This window comes from Phycodurus eques, chromosome 1, assembly GCF_024500275.1.
Source record: "Phycodurus eques isolate BA_2022a chromosome 1, UOR_Pequ_1.1, whole genome shotgun sequence".
NCBI classification, from domain to species: Eukaryota; Metazoa; Chordata; class Actinopteri; order Syngnathiformes; family Syngnathidae; genus Phycodurus; species Phycodurus eques.
The window spans coordinates 50,472,202-50,491,956 of NC_084525.1; the positions used below are offsets into that span (position 1 = coordinate 50,472,202).

Sequence of the window (19,755 nt, forward strand, 5' to 3'; positions counted from 1 at the left end):
AAAAAATATTAGCTGCGTGTTGCCCGTGAGATTAGAAACGACTTTCCAGTCGGGTTCTTCCTCATGACTGAAACTTCTTTATAAAGATGACGCCAAGAGATAAGACTTGAGCAGGTCTTCTGGTTGATTTCGGTCCACCCCCATGCTGGGTGGAGTAAGTGCTGGTGGTTCACTTGAAGTGAGAAAGTAATCCAACCTCAGCTGGAACCATCACATGTACCAGTGACGTTTGCCCGGTGATATAACCACTAAATGGTACTAAATGAGATAAGCGACTTACCAAACACACATTGGGTTTGGCATGCACCTGAATGTTGTTAGCATGTCTTCAGACATGCTCACATACTGTGCTCACAAAATCCACAAGTGGTTATTTGCTGGTAGTTTGTAATTAAAGTTATCAATGAAGGACCTTTTTTTTCCCCTTCCAAGTGGCATTTATTATCAGTGTTTCACTCGCTAGTCTGTCCAGAAACCAACCTCATGTTTACGTTCTTGTTCAGGGCTCGAAGTTTACCGATTCCCGAGTCAAAAATACTCACGGAGAAGCTAGCATAACGTACAACAACCCCGATCGGGCAAGCGTATGAAAATAATTATTGTCGTATGTAGGGACGTCACAATATTCACGTTATCGCGAAATTAAAAGTGCCTCGATATCGTCGAGGCCTTGTCTCGGCATAAAATAATGAGTCGTTGTGCTTTTGTTCTGTCTATACGAAGCCAAGCCGCTTAGCTAGGCTGCTACAGCGCTTCACTTCCTCATGTGAGCGTAAATTGGACGTGTAACCCAAAGAAATACACCGATTAGCTGACTGGCCCACGTGACCGCAGCATTGAGAGGAGCGCGTTATAGCGTTGCAACTCCTACGGCGTACTACGCTTGTCAGAGCGTCGCTTCACAATCGACTGGACGAGATGGAGGCGCCTTGTTGTTCACGCCGGCCTCTGTCCCAGCAAACGCAGACCCACGGCTCGGGATGGCTTGGCTCGCGGCGGCCGCCACCGGGAAGCCCCGTGAGTCAAATCTCCGCGTGTCGCCGCCACCGCCCCCTCTCCTCTGACGAATTGTTTAAGCACATTGTAACAGTATCACTCTTTAGTGGTGTACTAATGAGTCGAAAGTCGTGGGTGAATGAACATCACACGGACAGGGAATAACGATTCTAACTCCCATTAAAAAAAATATACCTCTGCAATTACATTCTATTAGTCACCCATCCATCCATCCATCCATTTTATTTACCGGCTATCCTCACTTGGGTCGCGGGCTGCTCTATTAGTCACAAAAATGAAATAATAAAATAGGTCCACTCCATATCAGTGCAAAAATAATGGCAAGCAAAAATGTTAAGTCAGTGGCCCTTCGAGTCCTGCTTGTTGACCAATAAGAGAGGAGAGTGATGTCACATTGTTTGCTGTGATTCATTTTAGTGCGCTTGGAATTTTTACACACTTTAAGTACAGACATTGGAGCGGATTTACAGAAAAATAAAGCGACCTAAAGTTTTGAAAAAAACTTCTATTTTCTTGTACATCCATAGCATGATGTTTCTATTCTTTTGCTCGGGACCCATCACAGTGAACACAGCGAAGTAGATTACAGTGCAACTGGGGTTTTCTCGATTAATCTCTTCCAAAAAGGTCTGACTAAAACCAAATTGTACGAAAACGGAAGCAATACTTCCCAAAGGAAGTAGTGTAAATCCAATTAATCCATCCCAGATACCTGAAAATAGTCACAAAAAACAAATTGTATAGAGAATACCCATAACGTAACATACAGAAAACAATGTGAAATAAATACTGTATAAAGTACTAATGCAATGGATACATGAACATAAAACATACTTATGTCTTTTGTTGAAGACTCTTGATGACGTATGAAAGACTGCAAAGAGGGGAGAGGGAGGAGCAGAGCTTATTATTATTATTATTATTAGAAGGAGGCCATTTTCATTCTTTTGCTGTACTTTTTGAGTTCATTCTTGAATTGTAGTGTTTTTCCTGTCTTTTTCAAAGGGCTAGCACTTGGAACATTCTTTGGCTTATTGAACACTCACACTCAATAACTAAACAAGAGCTTCGAACAAATGAGTCCGCTTGAAAAAAAAAAGAAGAATCCTGATTCATAATTTTGGCATTTGAATGAAAATTAATCAATGTATTTTATTCTGACAATAGCTGCAATGCTTTGTTTACTTCCACCGCCACTCTGACTTGCTTGCGCATGCGCATGTGCTTTGACCAGGACTTAACCAGGAGGCCAAAGATCATTTTCAAATCATTTGAATTTCATTCATTTGTTGGACAATAACATGCATTTATTTTGGAATGGTGCAAGGAGTAATGATTTGATTGTAAATCGCTAGTCATTTGTTACTGTCAGTGCGAATTTGGGATTTAGACGGCGAGTCCAAACTCTACTAAACACAGAAAAATGTTCGAAATCCTTCCAATTAGGGGTATCACTATCAAATATTTTTAAAATTGATAATTGGCAATAAAATTATTTTGCATTTAAGTTTACTGCAAGATATTTTTTTCTATTAGTGTTTATTAGCTGATTATTGTTATTTAATGTTGAAACAAAACCAAATAAACACCAATGAAGCAATAGTAGCGATGCACTCGCGCGCACATACACATGTTAAAGCAGTGGCCATTCCAGTCCCCATGAAGAGAATTCAGAAGCTATGGTGCCTTGCTCATGGGCACTGCAGCATTGACTGGTGTATCCATGTTCCTTTTGAGAAAGGGGTCTTTCAGTCACATGCTGCAATGTCCACAATTAGTGGGGGTACACGGCACTTCGAGAAAGTGAAGGGCTTTGATTTGGTTGCCAGTTTGGAGGCTCGTGACTCTGCCCCCTCTCTGCTGGTGCATGTGCGAGCCTGCTGGTGTGTGGGAGGTGCTCAGTGCCCCCCGTGCAGGTTGTGGGCTGAAATGTGTGCGAGCTGCTTTGTGGGTTTCTCTCCCCAGAGACACAGCGTACTCCCCTCAGTGTGTGTGTGTTTATGCAGACGGTAATCGCACATCGTTTAATGACCGTAGAGAAATCGAGAAAAGAGGTCAAATGCTCCATAAAGGCATGTGTCCAAGCTTTGCTTTATCTCGCTCCCACTTTTCCTCATGGTGATAACTTGTTAATGGGCACACCTGTCTAGCTAACACGCCAGCAAATGAACTGTTTGCGCTCACTTTTAAAGAGGATAAATGATCCCTCAGGAGTTGTCTTTGACAGAGCTCTCTCGTATGTGTCACATTTTGAATATTATCATACTCCCTCTTAATTCAACACTTTGGCTCACACTGATCCAGGGCCAGTTGCGTGCCGCAGACCCACACCCACCCCCCCACGACTTCCTGAAGCTTTTTAGATTAGCGGCCTCCATAGCACATTGTGAATACAGGTGCTCCTAATCCTAGTGGGGAGATAGTGGGGGATGTGTGTGTTTTGTGTGCGTAACAGCTGTCATTCCTGTCCACCTATCCAACGTGCTCATCTCCCTGACCCCCCACCCTCAATTAGGAACAGGTGAGTTTGACGCATCCTCACCATCCACCGCCTGTCTCCTACCCACTCGCCACGTGCTAGGATTTCACATGGAAGCACCTGCATGTCCATGGCAGTTTTTACTGGCTTTGTTCTTGGTAATTAAGTTTTCAATTAGGAAATTGTTCGTGTTTTTGTTGTTGTTTGTTTTTGTGATTAAACACAAATAAAAAAGAAGATATTTGTTTTTGTAAAGGGATGTGTTGTATTTTGTAAAACTGTATCTCTTTAGAAATGTAGCTGGGACTAATAGTACTTATTATTTATTAGTTCATCACCTCTCATTTATGTAGAAAAAAATAATATATAGTATACTGATTTTGACGGTGCTGACATGAAACTGATTATTTTTGGTCAGCATCAGTTCATGATTTATATTCAACTTCTTTCCACAAGCTGGTCCGGTTGCCCTTGAATGGCCCGCAATGTTGGACATGCAGGGTGGGCATCATCAATGCAATTACCTGGCAGGCAGGCAGGCAGGCCAGCGGAGAAGACACACGCACTCCTACTCGTTTATTAATGAGGTGACCTAAGAGTCCGCCCGGCTACTATAGAACGTATAAGTTTGAGCGTGGATGATGCTGAAAGCCTCCTAAAAAAAAAAGTATGCGCTTGTTCGGTGATATTTTTCCAAGTGAATGAATTTGTCTTTTATACACACAGCGTGAGCATTTGATGAGAAATTGAGCGGCTTTGAGCAGATACGTCTTCAGAAATGGTCTGCTAGCCTCGGGCTCTGGCTGGTGCCAGATTTCCATATCAAAGGCTCAGGTAAAAGAGCGAGAGAGAGAGAGAGAGAGAGAGAGAGAGAGAGAGAGAGAAGTACTGAATGAGGGAGAGAAAAACAAGAGAGGGGCTGATGAAACAGAAAGACCCTAGCTCCAAAACTGTTTGTCTTTTTATGTTGTTGTTTCTTTATATATCTACAGGTCTCCTAGTTTATTCTGTGTGTCCGTCTGAATGTAAACTCTTGTGGTAAAAAAAAACAAACGCTTACATCGTGACAGAATTCACACGTTTCTGTCCGCTGAGTACGGAGCACAGGGACATGGTGAAGGCGGCAACTTTCTGATTATGCGGCACATTTGACCTGGGAGATTGTGCCAATGGTTCAACCCTTGTTTGATATATATATATATATATATATATATATAATCTAATTGTCCAAGAGATGTGTTCATCCTGTTTAGCCCTGTGATTGACTGGTGATCCGGGAAAGCGGCAGCTTCTTTCTGACTTTGAGCGTGATAAGAAAATACATCAATATTGAATGAATGGGTATGGATAGATGGCTATTCCTCCTACTTGGCATGTCATTTCACTTGACGGTGACACTAATTAATGCATGGATTCTTTGTTTGTTGCTGTTGAACATCATCAGGCTTTGTGGAGTAATCCGGTGGTGAACTGGAGTGCTAAAGTGCCGCTAACAAGACCTGTTTAACATTCCCTCCCCTGCTCAACATACAATTATTCCACTTGGCTGCCATTAACATGTACAGTAGGACTTAGCTTTTAATTGGCCTGATATGACTAATGCCAGATCAACTCGGATTTGCTAATTAGTTTTTGCTTTAAAAGTGCCATCAGGACATGAAATATTCATTGATGTGAGGTTGAGCGAGGACTGTGGGTGGAATTATGGGATATTAGCGCTATAGGCAGGCTGCTCCAGTGCGCCGGGAGAAGAGATTGAACCTTCGCCGGCTTGTTGTGGTCGCTTATTCATACTTTGGGTGAGGTGTTAGTGTTTCGTCACACGCCCACGCACCACCTCCATTCAAAGCAGCACAAGGCCACCTCTTCTCCACCAGCCCCCACCTACGTCCTCTCTCCATTTCGCCTGCCCCCCCCCCCATCTTTTATTTTTTTCCCCGGCTACGTTTGCACTGTGTTCCCAGCGGCCATGGCAGCTGCATTTGAAAAGTGGTCTACCCTGGGATTTTGGCCATTTTCTTGTCCTTATTCAAGATTTCGTGTCGGTCTCCGTGACGGGCCGTGGAGGGACGGCGCTCCTGAGTCCCGGAGGTTCAAAGGCGCACTGCAGTTCGACTCATGAGTTTGCCACGGATGCCAGAAGATTCCCTCCTGGCCAGTCTTGCGCTGATGGGGCCCCTCACATTTGTTGCCCTGGTAGCTTGAAATTAAGCTGCTCTGCCTTGAATGTGCTCCAGAGTCGGCGTCAGCATGAGGATGGGGGGTGGATTGGGGCGGGGGTGTTAGGCCACGACATGTAAGCTATACTCCTCCTCAATAAATGTTTGATTTTAGTTTTCTATCAACAAATAATTTACTAATCCATCTCTTGTACCAAACATGCAAAAAAAAAAAAAGCCTGTTATTCACAGACTGATTGATTGATTGATTTTATTTGGTGATAGCACAGAAAAGAGCACATTTGCACTTCCCGAAATTCAGTCAAGTATCCTCACTGGGGATAAAAATACAATAAAGCCAGAGGGCCTATTTCCATTGTGGTCCTCAGAACATAAAAACAACATAAAACAAAGACATGAAAGTGCAAAATCAAATCAGCAGCAATGTAAGAAAAAGTTGTAAGTGGTGAGTGTGACGTAGTGTCAGGATTAGTTGTGTGCACCCCGTTTTACTAGGACCGACGAGATTTCTCAAATGCATGCTGACTGCCGTGTCCAATGTTTTGACAATTTAAAGATCTCGCCGGGCATCCACGACAATCACAGCGCGTCATGTTTGCCCCCCCGTTGCCTCACGACCGTCCCGTTTTGTCTACGGTGGCCTGAAACGGTGCTGCAGGGAAAATGGTGTAAATGTAGCTTTCTTCTCTGCTCACCTTTTGGTTGCTTCACCTCACACCAGCCCCCCCCCCCCCCCCCCCCCCCCCTCCCCTGTCCTCGCTGTGCCCTCTACTCCATCCCAGTCGTCCTCCTCCGATACCCCTCCCACTCCTTCATCTCCCACTTCTCCTCCTCCTCTTCCACCACCCTACTGTAAGTGGGCCAGGTGCCTCCTGTGGCCTCCCCTACTCCATTTCTCATTTTTACCCTTCCTGTACTCCCTTTTTCATTTTCACCCTCTCTCTGTTCCCTTCGTCATTTGTATCCCTCCTGCCGATCCAAGCTCATATCTATACCTCCTGTTTGTGCAACAGCTAATAAGAGTGGACACCATGCAGGATCGGAGTCTGCTGTCTTTGGCCTAATGTGGCAATCTAAATCTAAAAGGTCAAGGTAGGTCTGCAGTAAGGTGAGAAGGAGGCATTACGAGCAGAGGGAAAGGCTGTTTTCTCAGTATTCACAGTACGCTTGGCTACATCTAAAACAAATACAAAGTTATACAAAATAGTGCTTATGACATCATGAGAGTGAAAAGGTGCTCTTTGCTATTGTTCCAATAGATTATTGCAGTATGACAAAGGCACACGATTGGCAGGTTATGGTCCTGATGTAATGCTTTCCTAGAAATGGCTACATTAAAAAAGAGTATTCTAACAACATTGTATTGTGTATTTTTTATTATTTTTTTTTTTTACTTTATCAGCTTCAGGATTACTTTAAACAGACTTTTAGTACAGTCGTACTCACCGTTATTGGCATTTTTTGCATAACCTGTATAATGTCTTCAGAAATAAATGGAAATGTTCCAAATTCACATCATCAGGATCTTTTAATTGAAGGTCCAGAGTCATTTAACAAAGACATTTTTTCATCTTAGATATTGGAATTTCCTTAATATTTGGTTGCACACGTTTTGGCAGCGATGACAGCCTCCAAACGTTTCTTGTATCCATCTATAAGCTTTTTGCACTTCTCAGATTGTATTTTCTGCCACTACTCCTTTGCAATTTGTTCAAGTTGTTGAACATTTGTAGGGTTGTTTTCCCCAATGGCAGATTTCTGCTCCCCCCCAAAGATTTTCAATTGGACTAAGATGGACATTTTTTTCCTTTTCAACCATTCCTGTGTGCTTTTGGCTGTGTGCTTTGGATCTTTGTCATGCTGGAGGACCCATGATCTTTGCCTCAAACCAAGTTTTCTTACACTGGGTAAGACGTTTCGCTCTCAAATCTCTTGATTATTTTCTTATTTCATGATACCTGTGATACAGTCAAGGCCTCCAGTACCAGATGTAGAAAAGCAGCCCCATACCATTATGGATCCTCCACCATGCTTGACTGCTGCCAAGGTGTTCTTTTCCTTAAAGGTGTCATTACACCGTCTGTAATCATACTGTTTGTGTGCATTGCCAAAAAGCTCTATTTTTATTTCGTCTGTCCATAAAATGTTATTATTTGCTCTTTTGTATCAAACACAAGTTCTGTATAGAAAAATGTTGTTTCGCGACTCCTTTTTTTTCAAGGACATATTCCACATTTAGCACTTAAACTTCATGGGTGCCAATAATGGTGAGCAAGACTGTAGGTAATGAAGAGAAGAGCGTCGTTGTCATTGCCATGACAATTCTGTCCAATTTTTTGAGGGGGGTGTTCTTGAATCTTGATGGACCAAAATCTCAGTTGGAAAATCTGTAGAGTTTGCATGTTCTCCCTGCGCTTGCGTGGGTTTTCTCCAGTCACTCCTTCTTCCAAAACATTTATAACGGTCCATTGAAGACACTAGTCTAAATTGTCCATAGGTTTGAATGTGAGTGTGGATCAATGGATGGACTGACTCACAAATTCCTTTGTTCTGCTTTAATAGCTGTTAAATATGAAAAAATCTTTTTTGCCATTGAGACATCGGTGATGTATTACTGTCTTTGTTTGTTGCTTGAAATTTTTTGTTTCAGTTTTTCTTTCTACTAATAAATCATCTGACTGTTGATTTATTTATTTATTTATTACCCCCCCCCCCCCCCCCCCCCCTTCTAAATTAATGTGCAGTTGGTCTGTGGTGATTCTTTAAAACAAACTACATTCGTCAGAAAAATAGAGATTAGTCATTGTTGCTGGAACTCTCTTTCTTTATAAGTTCAGTTCCTGTTTTTAGACAGAAGTGATGAAGCCAAATGTGAACAGAAGTGAAAAAGTCCACATCCCCTTTTCAGCGGCAAGGGGCAAATTTCTCCCCTCAGTTACGTTGACTATAAGTGAACACTAAATGAAACGTACCCATTTCGTGGTTGCTGCCTCATTGTTTGCGGCTCTTTGAATGCACACGGCAACGTCCCTTTTCATTTAATCTTGTCCTCTCTCATTCCCCCCCCCCTACCTTTCACTCATTGTAATTCCCCATGCCTTTGTCTCAGAGGAGCTCTCTTCCCCGCCCTCTTCTTTTTTCATCGCCTTCTCACCCCCGCACACCTCAATGCGTCGCTTCTCTCTGTCCACATCCCGATTGTTTTAATGTGTGCACTGGTGTGGTTGATTGGCATTTACACGGACACCTGATACTGTCACTATCTCGTGACGTGGGAATGTGTGACTTCTTAAAATTAGTTTTCCAAGATGTGTGTCTTCCTTGGCGATTGACACCACGCGTAGAAACCGTTACCGTTTTCTTTTCTTATGTGGGGCCAAGCCACTCAGTGTACATTGATTCACTTTCCATCGCTGCGGGGATTGCTGGGGTTTGCAAAAGCCTGCAAGCCGTGGCGGTCGTTCATGTCAGGCAACAGGTGACAGTCTAATGACAAACCACATTAGACTAGCAGACAGACAGACGGACAGAAAAGAAGAGACAAAGAAAGCGGAGCAGACAAATGTGAGGATGTCCATGAGCCTTCTAGTTTCATCACAGTGAAGTAGGTAGCCTTGAGGCACAGCAAAACAAACTTTACCATGTTTTATCTTTTCAACCCCAAAGAACCAGTCTTGAAAAGAACCTTTTGGCTATCGGTGGGAAAAAAAAAAAAAATCTTCTAGTTCCTAAACGTTGAGCTACTTCCATGAAATTACATTTCCAATATATTTTGGGCTAAGAAAAAAATTAAATCGAATTAACTCGGCTAAGTCGACTTAAAAATAGGTTGATGCAAAATTTCCAAACACAGTGTTGGGCAACTCATGAACTTTCCCAAAAACGACAGAGGAGCATCTGTAAGGGATTTTTAAGACAGTGTTAGATGTGTAATATACATATAACATGATGTATGAGTGAGCTGAATGGTAGTTAGCACTTTTGACCTAAAGTGGTAATCGCTAGCATGCTAATGCCTATCACGACTGCTAACCATTTAGCATATAGCATTTTGCTGTCTCAAATCCTGTACACAAAATCTATACCATACACTAAGTAGCAACATATGCAGTTTAGGGATTGAGGTCAATCTCTCATGAATGAGAATGCAATGCATGTTCGTCGTTTAAAAAAAAAAAAAAAAAAAAAAAAGGTCGGGTGGCAGAGTGACTATAATTCGATTATTCGACTGATAATCAATAGGAGAATGGATTCTAAAAAGATTCAATAGTGACAGCCCTAACTAGCTTTTGTCATTTATCATACTAGCCTCGATATTGTACTGTACTATACAATTCTTGACTGAACTATACTGCATGATAGTATAGTGTACTATGCAACACTGTACTATACTATATTATATTACTCCGCACCACGTAGTATAGTGCAGGGGACACCACTGTTTTTGAAAGAGCTACATCTTGGGTTTTGATAAATGTAGTTTCCCAGTTCCATACACACTGCTAAAACAACACATTTGCTCAAATTACCTTTAATTAATTCATATGTCATTATTGATAATGAATGATATTATTGATGTTATGATGCTGATCATGTTAAGGATAATTATCGACAAGGTAGAGTACACTTGATTTATATACATCTCTGCCAGTGTTTACATTTTCAAATGCTCACGTCTACAGCATTCCCTGGAAGTCGCAACGGCCCATCACAACTGACCTATTTTTGAAGAGGCCCACTGACTACTTATGTGGTCCTTTGGGGGGCCTATCTGGTGCCTGTGGGGACCATGTTGGTGAACCCTGAACACAACACAATACTGTACTATACAGATTGGGGAATTTATCCAAGAATATTACGCCCATAATCACCCACCACAGCAATCTTACCTGCATACACGTTTGTTCCAGAGTTGCTTCTTTTACGCCAACCATTTCAGGAGCATAAAGTACAATAACACGTATTGAACAGTTTTTGGATGGACCTTTGTTGTGTTACACTGTGCTATGTTGAGTCTTGTGCTCAAGTGTCGTCCCTGTCCACTTCTCCATCAGTCCATTGAGTATTGCGCCATAGTGCATCGATCTGATCATTTGTCTTCTTTTTCAGCCACAACACCACTTTTGTTCTCCATCTCTTCTCCTCTTTTCTCTCTTGCGTCCCCAACCGTCTCCACTCGTCTTTCTATATTTAGATGCCCCTCTCCTCTCCCCTTGATTCCTCTCCCTTTATCTTACCTCCTTCTTTTTTCTTTTTTTGATACCTGCTGTTGAAGGACAGATTTGCCGAGGCGCTCCAAGATTCCTCGGTGTTGGATTGTTGTGGCGTTTTTGTTCAGCTCGATGAGTGACACGGCAGCCTCAGGCCATTCTATACAAGTGTGCGTTTATAAACACATCTTTGTATTTAAATCACTTGTATAATAGACCGAGGAAGCGAGTGAATGTTGCGTATTGACGGTTACACTACGATAGTACAATTAAGTGTTTTTTAATGTTTTTCTTTTTTTTTTTTTTTTTTTGGCTATGTGTGCACACTGCAGTGTTTGTGAATTAGATTTGCCAGATTTACTCATGAAGGTGCAGGTTGGGGGGCATGGGGGGGTGACTTTAAACCCAAGCTGCACATCTTTTTTTTCCCACTCTTTTCTTTTCTAAACTCTTTCTGAACAGAGGTCCAGAGGCGTGGATTTAAGAAAGATGTCTCCGTTTGCTTTCGTACTTGAGCGACAGTCCCACCAAGTTACCCTAATCCACACGCAGTCGCGCACGCACACGCGCGGACCGGACACCCGCCTCGGCACCAGATAGCTTGCCACCAGTGAGTCACCATCACCCAGTCATTCAAAAAGCACACATCTTCATAAACAACAATGAGCTCACAAGTCGTGATGATTTAGTGAACATTCATTTCTTATGCATTGTTATTTTGGAACGTTTCAGTTACCAGCGACTGCACTCTCATACGGAGAGCTGTTTGTAATATTTTGGTTATTTTATTTATTCCATGAGACAGGCAAAATGAGCATTATTGTTTTTTCAAAGGGAGACTTTTCTCATTTTGGATCTCAGAGCGTGTTCAGGTGTATCCTGTCAAATGATGACTCTGTTAAGAAGTAGATGAGTGGCAGAGTGCAGAAGCTGTAGGTTTGTTCCACCTCTGTTTACATAAGAGGCCAAGCCTAGCAAAGACTGACTGTCTTGTTTTCTCTTTGTGTCCCCTTTAACTTCTGTGCCCTCCCTCCTTCGCCTTTCAGCTTTCACACCCTCCACTGGCACTCACTCTCCCCATCCTGCCCTCCTCCTTCCTTTACAACCCCTCTTTCTGTCCTTACAGCCCCAATCATCCACACCTCCTCCCCACCTCCCGCACCTTTTCATTTGGCCTCTCTAACTGTGGTAATGAGATGTTTTATTATTTGCAATTTGCAGCTTTTAATAGAGAGAAAATTTAGGCTAAGCCCCGGGTCGTCAGTCAGGTTGTCGTCACGGGAGGCCGAGCGGGCTTAGAGAAGAAGATAGCTCAGAAATGACATAGTACACTCACAATAGAATGCTGCACGCAATCGGTATCACTGGCTGGTGTTGTGGGGTCACCTGAGGACTTCAGCAGCCAAACAGAATGGCATATTGTCACTTTGGAATGATCTTAGTCTGTCTTTACTATGACTGGATTTCAAAGCGAGGTTTAACACCTTGTGAAGGCCGGAGTTGAGAAAACGAGAGAGTGATGTCATAAGACTGGAGGTTGATTCACTTGCAGACATGCCGATTGTGAACCTGCAAAGCATGATGGGTGACCTAAGCATAGAGTATGTGACGGCTCGGTGTGGGCATTACCTTTCAGGTGGGATGGAAGGGAAGGAGGGCGGATGAAGGAAGTCGCATTAAGTCTTTCTAAGCCTCCTCGGATCCTCTTTGGTGCCTCTCCACATGACACGACTATCCTTCTTTCCTCCACCTTGGCTGCTTGGAGAGCGGCCAGCCAGCGAGCGGATGGAGAGGTGGAGGTGGAAAATACAGCATGCTCAAGGCTGATGGGGACGGGTAGGTGCATAAATTGAGGGTTGGGACCTGGTACTAAAAAAGTGCCAAATAGTCAGATGTAAAGAACTGCAACAAAGATGAAACCTGAGGAGATGAAACGAGCGCAGCATGAAAAAAAGAAAATGAAGAAGCTAAGTTCTTTATATCTATATATATATATTTTAATGTGGCTGGTGAACCTGCCAGTCACTGGCTGAGTGTGTGTGTGTGCGTGTGTGCATGTGTGTTATATTTCGTGGCCTGCCTTGTTGATGGGCGGCCACACTGGCTTGTCCCGAAAGGCTGCCAGCTCCGTCGGATTGGGGATTAACCTCGGGATAATGGCCCTGATGCCCAGTTGAGTGGAAGCAAAGCTGTTTAAAAATATTGGCTGCCTGACTCATTTTCCTCTCCCTTCCTGTCTTTCACTCTCCGTCTCTCTCGTGTCTCCGTTCACCTCGTCTACAACTCTTTCTTTTTGGACTCCTCACCTCCAAGCGGTGCTTCCATGCTTCCTTTTCACAGTGACCTTTCACCGCCCTCATGTCGCGATGGAGGAAGAGTGAGCGTAGCAGTGAGTGCTGGTTCAGAACTACGTTTTGAATCAAGCAAGAATCGTGAGAAACAGCCATAAATAAATGCCATTTTAAATGTAGTTTGACATTTTAAATTTCCGCGTATTTATGTTTATATAGCTTATGCATTTTTATACAAGGAAGTCTCCCCCGTTTGCAATGTGACGCCTCAATGATTCCTCATTTTTACAGTCATATTCGTACTGTATTTACATGTGAGCGTTCATATTCGACAGTCGAGTGAAATCAGCATTAGCACCCTCTCATGCAGACTTAAAAAAACAATGATGTACCTGCAATATTCATATATGGGATCAAAAATACTTTACATTGGCATCATATGTGCTGCATATATGTATACTTGTATGCAGCTTCTGTGTTTTTTTTTTCTGTATAGTCTACATAAAACTAATTATTTACTTCTCTCCTTAAAAGTCATTGCGTTCCAGTTGAATTCACATTTATAAGACACTTAAAACCCAAAAAAGAACCACGAAGTTGGGATGCTTGACAATAAGCAGTGAGTGTCACCTCTTGGGCTATTATAGCCCACCTTGGTGTTCCCTCCGCGATTCTCCTCAGTTTTACTTTTTGTTCATTCTTTGGCTACTTAGTTTTTACACTAGAAAGACCACAATGTGCCTGCGGATCACTGTTTTTTTGTGAGGGAAATTTGTTTGACTTTTATGGAGCATAGATGGAAGGATATACTATAAAGGGATATACAGTATTTTGATGGGTAACATTCTAAACAGACCTGAGAGTTTGAAGAAGATAACTGGTGTAACACTAAAAAGTAACACTTTTGCTCACTATTGGTATGATTAAAAAAAACAAAAACAATAATGATAATATATAATAAAATATATACTTTATTTTTATACTTGTATTATTCCCCAACACCAAACTGATCCAAGCATGTTTTTTTTGGGACCTTTGCACAAGCTGTAAGTGTAAAACTGTCCAAAATGTCTCTGTAAGATGAGTAATATGTATTCAGGAGTCTAATGTGGCCAACCGATTGCTGACTGATTGATGAATTGATCAAACTAAAATATTACATGCGCTCATTTAACCCTCATTTCTTTAAGCAATCTTTTTTTTTTATATAATTATTTTTCAATGATAACATTTCTGCTCATTCACCTCAGCTGTATCGAGCTGTAAACACAGACTGACTCCAATCCCTCACGAGGGCTGTAACTCGGTTTTTGCTCACTTGTTCACCCCGCTGAAGCCCTTTTGTCAAGTAATGTGGAGAACTGTGACATTTGCTGAGCAGAGAAGTGCAATTTGTATGCAGCGTGATTAGATGAGGGTGGCAATTTTCTGAGGCGCATACTGGCCACTAAAGGATAATGTGTCCCCACTTCCTGAAAATACTTGGATTGTAAAAATGTATTAAATTGCATGGACAGAAGCTTCAACATACATGACATGACCTGCAGAACATAGTTACTCGTAGCACTCTTTTTTTGCGCAGAGCCGACCCGTTCGTTAGGCAATATAGGCTGATGCCAAGGGCGTCGTGGCCTCCAGGGACTGCTAAAATTGGAGAGAAAAAATAAAATAAAAAATCACCTTTAATATACTGTAATTATATCAAAACTAGTAATTGCTTTTAACGCCTAAAGTGGAAATGCTAACATAGATTAAACTGTAAAGCAATGCCCACTTCATAATAATACAAATGATAATCCCAAATAATACCATACCAAATGAGATATAGTAATGGAATGTCGCAGTTGTACTGCGTCTGTCATGAACGGAACAGAGGATAGGACCCAAAAATGCAGGACTCCAAAACAAATGGACAGTTTCAAAAACAGAGGTTTAATATAGGGGCAGAGGTCGGTACACAGGCAGACAATCGAAAAAAGGCAACAGTATCCAAAAACGTGAGGCAAAAAGGCGAGGTCGATAATAGGAACAGGGTCTAGTCTTACTGTGAGTCTTGAACGTGGAAACAAGGAATGCTGGAATGCGACGACAAGGTACAACGAACTGGCGACAAGAAAGAATGAGACACGAGGTTAAATGCAAAGGGTAATTGGGGTGAACGAGGCACAGGTGTTGAAGATGCTCTTAGGAGCAAGTGTGTATGAAAAAGGGGGAAGACAAAAACCGGAACACACACCCATGACAGTACGCCCCCCTTAACGGCCGGCCCCAGACGCCCCCGGAGCCCCTGGATGCGCAACGTGGAAGTCCCAATTGAGCGAGTCATCCACGATAAACGCATACAGCACCCATGAACGTTCCTCAGGCCCGTACCCCTCCCAGTCCACCAGATATTGTAACCCCTTCCCCCTCCAACGAGACGACAACAGTGAAGACAAGGCCCCCATCCACGAACCGGGGGGGAGGAGGTGGCCTGGAAGGCAGGACGAGAGGGGACTCCCGGGCTGGCTTGAGCAGGCTGACGTGAAAAGCAGAGTGGACCCGCATCGACTTTGGGAGCCTAAGCTTCACGGTGAAAAGGCAATAGACCAGTGGAGGCAGAGGGGAGAGAATTGTGAGAGAATTCGACCCAAACCAGTTTCTGAAACCAGGATCGCGGCTCCTGTGAAGCGAGACATCGGAGGCCAGTCTCCAGGTCCTGGTTCAGCCTCTCGGTTTGTCCGTTGGTTTCACGGTGAAACCCAGATGACAGACTGACGGTAGCACCTATGAGATTGCAAAACTCCTTCCAAAATTGAGATTGAGTCTTGGCAATGCCTGGGTGACATACAGTCCGGTTAGTGTGAGCCCAGTGGATGACTCTTCCCCTTAAGGTCGGAACCACATAAAGCGTGTTTTCAGGGCAATTTTCAGGGCTAAGAGTGTTCTTCAGAGCCTCCTTTACCGCAGTCTCAAAGTCCCAAAGAAAAGCAGAAACGAAACATGACTTGGGCATCAAGGTTTTAGGGTTGGACAAAGAATTCTCTGCGCATAAAATGCGCGATAAAGCATCATAAAGCGTGTTTTCAGGGCAATTTTCAGGGCTAAGAGTGTTCTTCAGAGCCTCCTTTACCGCAGTCTCAAAGTCCCAAAGAAAAGCAGAAACGAAACATGACTTGGGCATCAAGGTTTTAGGGTTGGACAAAGAATTCTCTGCGCATAAAATGCGCGATAAAGCATCATGCTTACCATCTTCAGAACCAGGTCGGTAGGATAACGTGAAATTGAATCTAGTGAAGAACAGAGCCCATCTAGCCTGCCTCGCATTTAATCTCTTAGCAGTTTTAAGATATTCCAGGTTCTTGTGATCGGTCCATACTAAAAACGGAGTATGTGCCCCTCTAGCCAGTGCCTCCACTCCACAAAAGCCACCTTGACTGCCAGCAGTTCACGGTCACCGATGTCATAATTTCTCTCGGCTGGGGTCAGTTTTTTTGAGAGATAAGCACAAGGATGTAACATACCATCCTTGAGAGATCTCTGGCAGAGCACTGCTCCTATACCGGCATCAGACGCATCAACTTCTACCACAAACTGCTGTTTGAGATCTGGCAAAGTGAGGATGGGAGTGGAGGTAAAGCTCGATTTATGTTTTTGAAAATCTGCCTGACAAAGCGGGTTCCATAGGACAGGTCTGTGTGGCGAGGTAAGATCATGCAAAGGCGAGGCTATAGAACTGAAATTTCTAATGAACTTTCTGTAGAAATTAGCGAACCCTTAAGAACCTTGGTACGTCTTTGCGTGACGTGGGAGTGGGCCAATTAGTCACGGCCTCAACTTTGCGAGGGTCCATTTTGATTTTAGCTGGAGCCAGCACAAACCCCAGAAAAGAAACGGACGCCTTGTGGAACTCACATTTCTCCGCCTTGACATATAGTTAATTCTGCTGTAACACAGAGCGGACATGAATGATGTGAGTCTCCTCATCCGGGGAGAATATCAAAATATCGTCCAAATATACAAAAACGTACACATTCAACATGTCACGCAAGACATCATTGCCAAAGTTCTGGAAAACAGCTGTAGCGTTAGTTAGTCCAAAAGGCATTACCAAATACTCATAATGTCCCGTTGGTGTGTTGAATGCTGTTTTCCATCCATCCCCCTCCCTTATCCTGACTAAATGATAAGCATTTCTTAAGTCTAGTTTGGTGAAAATCTTGGCTCCCTGTTTTTCACAGTTATGTCATTGAGACCCGATGGGGATGAAGATGGGCGAAAAATCCCAGCTGCCAGTGATTCATCCACATACTCCTTTATAGCCTTGTGTTCCGGCCCTGAAAGAGAGAATAACCTCCCTCGTGGGGGTGTGGTTCCAGGCAGCAAGTCAACAGCACAGTCATAAGGTCTGTCTTGAAAAGACGTCTTTAATGTCCTGGTAACAGGTGGGCACTTGAGAGGAGTCAGGATCCCCTGATGGGGTCTATGGATTGCCATTTGAAACATAGCCCTGAACATCACATAGAGGCTTGAAACAGTTCTGGGCGCAATTGCTGCCCCATGACATAACCTGCCCAGAGGACCAGTCAATGGGACTAAATGATCCTTGACGGGAGGGGATAGTCCTTGAAAAAATGCATCGAGCAGTGCCCTGTTATTCCACTGACTCTCAGCTGCTAGAATGTGAAACTCAAATCGCTTAATCTGAAACCCTGCGCTTGGCTTGGTGTAAGGTGACAAGGGAGCGAGATGCCTCACGATCTGGTGTGGAAAACTGAAAAATTTGCTCCATAGTCTTTACGAAAAAAGGCCACGAATGACACGCGGCGGAATTGCGGCTCCATTCATCAGTAGCCCACGCCTCTGCATGACCAGTCAGGTGGGAAATGACGCAAGCGGTCTTTGCCCGCTCGGTGGGGAAGGCAGCTGCCTGCAGCTCAAAGTGGAGTTCGCACTGAGTGAAGGAAAAGGCTTAATGTTCCCAGAATCTCCAGAGAACCTATCCGGTCGAGAGAGCTGTGGGCAGACAGCAGCGGAGGTGGCAGGGGTCTGCATGGTGACTGCTTCACATGGAAACGTTGGTACTGTGGCGGTATCGGGTGTTGTGCCAACTGGTTCCTTCTTTTGAATCATTTTCATAAGAACTTCAAACTGTGAGGCCACCTGTGAGGCCACCAAAAATGCACGACTCCAAAACAAATGGACAGTTTCAAAAAGAGAGGTTTAATATACGGGCAGAGGTCAGTACACAGGCAGACAATACAAAAAAAGGCAACAGTATCCAAAAACGTGAGGCAAAAAGGCGAGGTCGATAATCGGAACAGGGTCTATTCTTACCGTGAGTCTTGGACGTGGAAACAAGGAATGCTGGAACGCGACGACAAGGTAAAACGAACTGGCGACGAGAAAGAATGTGACACGAGGTTAAATGCAAGTGGTAATTAATTGAACGAGGCACAGGTGGCACAGGTGGTGAAGATGCTCTCAGGAGCAGGTGTGTATGAAACAGGGGGAAGACAAAAACCGAAACACACACCCATGACAGCGTCAGTCATTTCATGTAGTGTTCTATTAAGTTGATAAGATAAGTTGCTCCTGAGCGATGAGCCTCAGCATGGTATGCTAATCGGTAGATAAACAGTTTTATATTTTTTTGTAGCTATGCGGGATCTTAATTGTCATCGATCATTTGTCGACAAATGTACCCCAGTCGGTGTCGTCGTTGGCCTATTATACACATTTATTATTTGTTGTTTTTATGTCTGACGAGCTACCTTTTTTCCTACTTTTATCAGGCAATGAGAATGCGATTTCCTTTTAACACATTTACTGTCTATGTAACATTTGTAAGCCTAGTTGTTCAATGTGATACAGTTAAAATTGTTTCAAGCATGGTAAACTTTACATAATCAGTACACATTATTATTATTATTGCTCCATAATTTAGCATTTCCACATGCCATATTAGACTACATATTACTTTGTCCTTGCATCGGCTCATCAACATTTCCCTGCAATTACGATAAAGTTGTCTCGTCTAATATGCATATTTTAAAAAAATTGTATAACATGCATCTATTAGGTTTTTCTTTTTTTTAAAGTTTTTCTTTTTAAATTGGGTGACATTTTATAAATAAATTATAAATTAAAGACAATGTTGAAAACAATGCTATTCGATTTGTATGTACTGTAAATTGCAAATGGAGTGGGGGTGCCTTATAAAATCTCACCCAGGGCGCCACATTGGGTAGTGCTGACTGTGTTTTTGAATGGTACTTTATGGTTTAATGTTTTCACCCACACTCATAAGCGGAACGCATCCAAGGGAAACCTCACGTAAACAAAGTTTTGCTCCGTGTTTGGTCCAGAAGGTCGTTTGTACTGGAAGCTGATGACAGGCTTGGAGCGACAGATTGAATAGAGAGAAACACAAGGAGGAAGGAGCGCCGTCCTCTCACTCCATCACAAGTCTCATCACTTTAGTCGCCTGGTCGGGCCTAAAGTGACTTTGCTGTGATGTGACCGCCGCAAAGCGGCCGTGACGCCACGAAGGCTCGGTTAAGCGTGTGCGTTTTAGGTCTCATACACGTTTGTGTGTT

At 43.2% G+C, this 19,755-nt stretch overlaps 1 protein-coding gene across 6 annotated transcripts in view; it reads left to right on the forward strand.

Moving 5' to 3' along the window:
* The window catches only part of zbtb46 (zinc finger and BTB domain containing 46), a 101,072-nt gene that overhangs the window by 23,778 nt on the left and 57,539 nt on the right, over positions 1-19,755 (forward strand). Inside the window, exon 1 of one of the 6 annotated variants that reach the window (XM_061698141.1) lies at positions 13,749-17,562. The exons of 4 other annotated variants lie outside the window; for them this stretch is intronic. The gene's annotated coding sequence lies outside the window, so the exon portion shown is untranslated. One more of the 6 variants, XM_061698132.1, reaches the window with a different exon arrangement.